The following is a 7,729-nucleotide window of genomic DNA, read 5'->3' on the forward strand; positions in this document are numbered from 1 at the left end:
AGGTGGACTCGCGAGGCGACTCTGCCTGAAGAATGAGCATGTCCGTTCTTATTTCCGGGAGCCAGGGCAAACCGCTCCCGGAAAAAAGAACTGACAGGCTCCCATTAATTTCAATGGGAGATGTCTTTTTGGTCAGGATTTTGAGGCGAATTTGGCCTCAAAATCCTGCCCAAAAAACTCTGTGTGAACTCAGCCTTAGAAAGATTATCAGTATTAGAACTGGGTTTACAGCTCAGTCCACAGGTGTTTCAGGGAGAGGTAACGTCATGTTTGTACAACGTTCTTTAGTCTATACTGTTTATATTGTACACCTTCCACATACCAACAGCTATGCAGGAGGTTGTAGCTCTGTCCCATTGATCTGAGTGATGATTACACTTGAAACATCTTATTGGAAGGTGTACAAAGAGTCTGTTCCCCACTCATCTGATATGGAGTACCTATCCTAAGGATTGGGCATGAACAGCATGAACTTGGAAAACTTCTTTATGTGAAGTATAAAACACTCCATAGTAATAGTCCCATACTCCTATATACAGGGTTAGCTGCAGGAATACCAAAACAGCACCATGTATAATGCAGTCATGTTCCTCTACATATACAGTTTAACAGACAAATGGCCACTGTCTACAAGATATTGTGTTTCCCCGAAAGTAGGACACCCCCCGAAAGTAAGGCATGTGTGGGGGGTCTTTTGAATTGCCTAATATAAAGCACCCCCCGAAAATAAGGCATGCGCAAAATTCTTTGCAGCCGACTGAACACTGTGCGATGTGCTCGGTGTGCTGCCTCTGCTGTTGTGTTCACTGTCCCTGCTGCTGTAGGATGAGCTCTCCCAGCTCATCCCAGAGGCAGAGGCAGCAGCCGGCATGCAGAAGAGGCTTCACTATGAGGCATATAACACTGGGTGGGGCCAATATGGGGCGCATATTATACTGTGTGTCGGGCTACTATGAAGCATATAATACTGTGTGGGGCCACTGTGGGAACATATTATACTGTGTGGGGCCCACTGTGGAGCATATTATATTGTATGTAGGGGCCACTGTGGAGCATATAATGCTGTGGGGGGCCAATTTGCAGCATATAATACTGTGTGGGGGCCACTTTGGAGCAAGTTATACTGTGTGGACTCTGTAACCATCACTATTGAGAATTTGCTGTAGGGTAGGGGTAGGGGTCCTGGACAAAAGTTTGCACCGGGGTATCCAAGACTTTAGTTATCCCACTAAGTATACCTAAGTAGTAATAGTACCTATGTACTATTTAAAAATGAAGAGGTTGTCCAAGAGTAGGATAGGTCATCATGACTGGATCAGAGGGGGAGCACCTCTCCCCTATAAATTAGCTAATATCTACACGGTGTACGGAGACAACGGAAAGACGGACCGCTAAAACTGAGTAAAATGGGGACTGTTGGGTAAATTTTGTTTTTAAACTGAAACCGCAGATAACAGATTGGTATGGATATCAGACACCACACTCTGATATTGAAGACCTATTCCAAGAATAGGCCATTAAAATCTACTCTTTCACAATCATTTACTAAGTATATGAAACTTTATTTACATTTACCTTTTTTGATTTAGCTTTTTTTTTTTTTTTATTTCTCATGTTCAGAAAGTTGTAACTTAAACGGTTACAAAAGCATCTTTAAAGAAATTGAATTGCATCAATCAAATCAATCAAGACAGACTAGGGCAAATTTATTAAGACTGGAGTATCATATATAGCGACCAAGAAATTTATGAAGAGGCTGCAGCTCCAAAATGGAAAATTATGCCAGGCACAAACTAGCATAGATTTCCATTCTAAGTCACACCAGAGAACTGAAGTTGGTTATAATAAATCAGTCACGCCTCGGTGCACCAACTATCCCTGCTCTGCTCTTCCCTCATACGCACAAAATGGCGGACGAGACGTGGATCAGGGCTTGTGGTACATGTTTGGTGGAAGAAGAGGCCTTGCATCGAAGTTTTGCCTCAATATCATCCCTCTACACCAGAAAACTAGTGTAGAGAGAACGTTGAACGTTCCCCCTCTTGTGTACAAATGGAAGAAATTTAAAACAATTATTACCTTCTCCGTGTGTGGCTGAACACGCTGAAAGCAAGGCATATAATAGCCAGTGGTTAGTACTGTTGTCTTACAGAACTCTGTTCAAATTCAACTAAGGACTTCTGCATGAAGTTTGTATGTGCTTCCCGTTGTCTTACGGGTACTCCAGTTTCCTCCCACACACTAAAGGCATAATGATAGGAAAGTCAGACTGTAAGCTCTATGAGGGATAGTGACTGACAATGTCTGTAAGGTGCTATGGAACATGTTGGTGCTATACAAGTAAGAGAAATAATTAGCAGACTGCATTATATGTAGTGTATTTAGTATACCACTGCAAATAATGTATTGGTCACAGTACATGTTTTTAATATTGTTGGGTATGGGTTACATATGCCTCTGTATGACTATACTGGGACATGTTGGAGCCATCTTTGCAGGTATACTGTTTGCTGGGGATTATTTAGTAATGTATGTCTCATGGAATAGTCAGAAATGATGCAAACAGATCCTACATATACAACTGTTGAGTAATGCTTAGTAAATCTCTTGGGAAAAATACACCAGTTCTTCAGTATCCAGTCTGTCTTGTACACTCGTCCTTTCAGAAAGCTTCAAATTCATATCTGCCTGTTACACCAGGTTTTAAATACAGATCATAGTATTCTCCATAAACAAAAGCGATACAACTTTACCAAAGGAATATGATTTGGAAGAAATGATTCTAACAATGCTTTAGATGAGTTAACTGTTTGGAAATTGGATTTTTTAAGATGAATGATCATATGTATAGAACTTAAAACACTCTCTCTACTTCTCTTAATTCACCCAGAGCACTTTAAAGAGCGATGTGCAACGAACCTTCCTGCTTTATGTGCAAATGGGAAGTAAAATTACATATGCATCAAAATTAGTAATGGTAAAAGTTCTGAAATGTTAAAGCTGTGTTATTTTATGACTCTGCTGATGGATATTCAGAGAAGGAATAGCCATAGTTTATGGTTCAAAACCCATCACGCCAGTCAGCTCGCTAAAGTATTTTATCATGCAAGTGTGACACCTACAGGACAAATGCAGAGTAACTCACTCATCATTTTACCAGGGACAAAAAGGAATATTTTTTTTTCTAATCCAGCATCCCAGTTTTTCATGCTTTATTGAAAGTTAACAGGTAACAATTAGAAACTATTATATAGATATGAAAAGCTTTATACAACAGCTTTATTGTAAAGTTGACCAAGAACAACAAACAAAAAGGACAGGTAGTGGTTAACCTCAGCTATGCCCATCAGATTTGCAGCTCTTTATGAACAATCTGATGGGAGTTTTCTGTTCCATTTGAGTTTTTATTTAAGTTAGTGGAGCTCAATAGGAGAGCATGTCAAGTACAACCCAGCTCTGGACAGACTTGTGAGACAATACATGATATAATTTATGCCCAGACATTTCTATTATAATTGATGTTTAAAAGGGGTTGGCCACTTTCAGACCAATATTGACAAACAAATGTACAATAAAAAGATATACAATTTTCCAATATACTTTCTGTATCAATTATTCACGGTTTTCTAGATTTCGGCTTGCTGTCATTCATTCTGTTACTTCTAGGGTCAGGGGATAATCATACACGTTAGGGAGAGTGTGTGCCTACATAGGCGTACAGAGACTTACAAGTCATTCCTGCTCCGCTAGGGATTCTGGGTAAAAAAAATATGCAAATCTATTCTCCAGGAAGTAATTAGGAGAATAGTGCCTCTGTATGCTGCCCTCTAGGGGCAGCCCCCTTAACATCATGCATGACTCAGTTAATAAGCCTACTGACATTATGCAGGGTTTATTGCCAAACTAGTATTTATATTCCAAAAGGAACAGATTCCCAGCTATGGACAGCGCTGTTTCGGTCTTTTGGACCTCCTCAGCATAGCGCGGGATACTAGTTTGGCAGAGTGAGAGACTATAGACAAGGGTCAGGGGATAATCATACACATTAGGGAGAGTGTGTGCCTACATACATCTGTTACTTCTAGAGGATAAAACTCTGACCATGGTCATGTGATTTATGGTCCCTGGTCATGTGATGAGCACACAGGTGCACAGCTGATTACCAGGCAGATGTCTGATTATTGTGCTGTGACTATAGCAAGCGGCACCTGTGTGCTCATCACATGACCATGGACCATAAATCACATGACCATGGTCAGACCTTTATCTACTAGAAGTAACAGAATGAATGACAGCAAGCAGAGATCTAGAAAACCGTGAGGAATTGATACAGAAAGTATATTGGAAAATTGTATATCTTTTTAGTGTACATTTGTTTGTCAATATTGGTCTGAAAATGGTCAACCCCTTTAATTGCAACAATAGAAATCATGATCTGAACCAGATGCTTGAAATATTGAACCAGAATCAGTCCAATAGAATACCGACAATAATAGGAAGATTCCTGTAGGTTTAGAAATGACAAATTCAATGTAATGTGTAAACACTCAGGCTATGTTCTCACTAGTCTTTTACTGTGAACATGTGTTACAGCCTGGGAACCTACCATCACCCACCTACCCCATGAGTTTATGGAAGCTTGGCAAGAGAGCAGCACCCTGTCCACCTGGATGGCTTCAGACTTCTTTGGGCAGTAAGAAGATAGGAAGAGGGCTTGCAATGAAGGAGGGGGTACTTTTTGGGACATTTTTGTGGTTAAGGAACAAAAGCGCTGATGCAAGAAATTGAACTATCAGTTGTGAGCATGAGATCTCACTACCTACCAAAGGAACTACCACATGTTATCATGATAACTGCATATGTCCCCCCACCTCTTAAAAAAAGCTGTTTCTGCCTGTTATGTCTATGTGTGGTGCCCCCCTCCTCGTGTCCTCCAGCCGCAGTCAGACTGCATTATCAACATCACTTTGCACAGAGAACTAAATGATTCTGCAGTGTGTCTTTGTTTCTTTCTTTTAGTTGCTATGATTCTTAGTATCTCTCTTTTGCAATGAGCTTGTATGTGTTTCTCTCTTGCTATATACTTCTTTACTATCCATGATGCTGTATCACACTGAATTTCCCCATTATGAGACTATTAAAGAATTATCTTATCTTATAAAAATGTTATGACACTGGTAGATCTGTCATATGACAGATGTAAATAGTCATGGATAGATTCCTTTCAAACTGCATACTTCTTTTCATGCAACAATATACATAAACTTTGATGAAGCCTCTGAACAGTAGTGTTAAGAGAGTGAACATAGTGTTAAGCTTGTGCTGTTAGGAGGTAAGAAGAAATATGATACAAAGGTAGGCTGATTTGGTTAAACCCATTTCTTATTGCTGGCCCTGATTCCATGGAGTCTTTGTAGTTCACATCATTAACCTTTATCAAGAAAAAAAATGCAGTAAATCATTTAAAGGGATTTTTCCATGAAAGCAAATTATCCCTTGTCAGTTGCCTCAGACCCCCGATCAGGAGAAAGTTTCCCATTCTGAAAAATCCCCATTTTGAATGGAGTGATGGCCAGGCAGTGTGCACGGCTCCATTCATTTCAAAGGGATTGGCGAAGACAGCACTGTACTTTGGATATCTCAGGCACTCCTCTTGAAATGAATGTTATGTTCTGCTTACTGCCCAACCACTGCTCCATTCAGAAGAGGGGATAATTTGCTGAGTGTAGGGGATAACTTACTTTCATGGGAAAATCTCTTTAGGCTAAGGACCCATACAACGAATCACTGCAAAAAAAAACACTGTGGGAAAGACTGTGGCGGAAACACATCATGGTTTTTTCTGCAGCATTTTTCATGGAAAGTCTAATATGTTTTTATTCTGCAATGTGTGGATGGGATTAGCTAGAATTCCATCCACTCTGTAGGTAAAACACTGCGTGTTTACAATGTATGACCCAAGCCTAAGGATGGCATTGTCTGAAATCAATACTGTAGTTGTTTACTGCTTTTTATTGGGTGCCAGCAGTCTTCTACAACTTATGACTCTTGGTCAGGGTTTCTAAATATTTTCAAGCCAAGTACTCAACTCCCTAGTGAAAGGAAATTCCCGCTAAGCGTCCCAAGTAACTGGTTAGTTATAAACGTTACCAAAATAGGGCTATGCCCACTACTGCTTTAAGATGGTCCATTGGAAGTTCTTTCAGATTTGTTCTGAAGAATACTGTGCAGTACACTTGCTGTCAAAACTGAACCCCATTATAAGTCACTATCAAGTTTTATTGCTGCCTTTTGTGTGACAGATCTGGTATTATTATATGGCTTTGTACAGAAGAACGCTCTACATTGGGTACAGAAAGTATTCAGACCCCTTTAAATTTTTCACTCTTTGTTTCATTGCAGCAAAGGATCTGAATACTTATGATCATGTGATATTTCAGTTTTTCTTTTTTAATAAATTTGCAAAAACATCTACATTTCTGTTTTTTCTGTCAAGATCGGGTGCTGAGTGTACATGAATAAGAAATAACATGAACTTTTTTGATCTTAGCAAATGGCTGAAAAGAAACAAAGAATGAAAAATTTAAAGGGGTCTGAATACTTTCCGTAATCACTGTATTTGGGAATGTTTTTCTTTATGCTTAAAATGGATACAAACAATACACCAGACCTCATAATCATTGATATAGACCCAATGTCAGAGCCCAATTACACAGTCCAACTCCATTGCTTTATAAAGATCCCAGGACAAAACCTCCATATAAAGACGCAATATAAGACCCCGATGTATACAGATTAGAGATGAGCGAGTATATTCGATCGAATACCTCCCCTCCATAGATATTGGTGTTAAAAAAAAAGGCACCAGGGGAGGTTTGAGGGGAATCGAATATTTCCCGCGTTTCCATGTGGTATTCAACCGAGTATACCAATAACTATGCAAATGGAGGTATTTGATTGAATAGTAGTATTTGATCGAATACTACTATTCGATCGAATACTATTCTCTCAACACTAATACAGATCCCAGGCCAGGACCCCCGATGTACAAACACTATACCAGTACCTCTCTTATATAATGTATCTGGATGTGTGTGTAGATAGATAGATAGATAGATAGATAGATAGATAGATAGATAGATAGATAGAAGATAGATAGATAGATAGATAGATAGATAGATAGATCGATCGATCGATCGATAGATAGATAGATAGATAGATAGACCCAGATACTTCTATATATGCATACTCCCAGAGGTGTAATTTGAAGCTCCTGAGACCCAATGCAAAATCTATAACAGGGCTCACACTTACGAAGCGCACTCTGTATTACTGTTGTATTCTTATGCTGTCGAGAGGATTTTCTAGGTCAGGTAGAAATTGCTACCTCTGCACCTCCCTATGGCTACGCCCCGGCAGACTCCCTAAAATTAAAGACCTCAAATGAGAAACTCCCATAACAATGTTACTAATCTGTATAGGAGGATGATGATGATTAGAATGATGGATTGTGTTGAAGAAATACACAGCAGAGGTAGTGGCAGAACAGTCACATCATAGTAGGACAGCAGGATTGCAATCTGTTCAAGATTTAAGAACTGAAGGTTTTGAGAGCCATAAAAGGAAGAAGTTGGACACTTTTCACATAAAATCACCATTCCAATTGTTACAGATCATATGTGGTTAAGCCTTACTCACAGACTGGTAACTCTGATTTTCATTTGTGACT

Source organism: Leptodactylus fuscus, chromosome 2, assembly GCF_031893055.1.
Source record: "Leptodactylus fuscus isolate aLepFus1 chromosome 2, aLepFus1.hap2, whole genome shotgun sequence".
Taxonomy (NCBI): domain Eukaryota; kingdom Metazoa; phylum Chordata; class Amphibia; order Anura; family Leptodactylidae; genus Leptodactylus; species Leptodactylus fuscus.